This window comes from Colius striatus, chromosome 16 (assembly GCF_028858725.1).
Source record: "Colius striatus isolate bColStr4 chromosome 16, bColStr4.1.hap1, whole genome shotgun sequence".
Classification (NCBI taxonomy): Eukaryota; Metazoa; Chordata; class Aves; order Coliiformes; family Coliidae; genus Colius; species Colius striatus.
The window spans coordinates 12,846,211-12,846,686 of record NC_084774.1 but is presented as its reverse complement, the minus strand read 5'-3'; positions in this window follow the sequence as shown (position 1 = coordinate 12,846,686).

Below are 476 nucleotides of genomic sequence, written 5' to 3'. Positions count from 1 at the left end.
CTTGTTCTTTGTCTCCTTATGGGATTTAGCCAAGAATGCATGGTGACTGTCTCTTTCTCCTTGAAGTATTTGTCAGAGCAGCAAATATTTGTAAACAAAGTGGTAATTAATTAGTACAGCCTTATGAAACTGTTATGAAAATGTAGCAGCTGAGACATCTACCACTACTGTATCATGCCACATAATGAAGGCTAAAAGCACATTCACCCTGGGGGAGCAAATTATTGTAAGGCTCTAGTAACATGTAGTAACAAACTCTTCTGGTTTTTAACTTCCTTTTTTTATACTTCCTATTTGTGACTATTGTGTATCCAACATTGAAATCATGACACAGTGAATTGATTTAAGAGTCAGAAATGGATCACATTTCTGTAGTTGTGAGACACTTAAGACTTCCTGGCCAACTTCCCTCTTGTACCCCCTACCCCAAGTGTAAGGAAGAAAAAAATAATTCTGAAGGCTTCCTCTAACCAAGG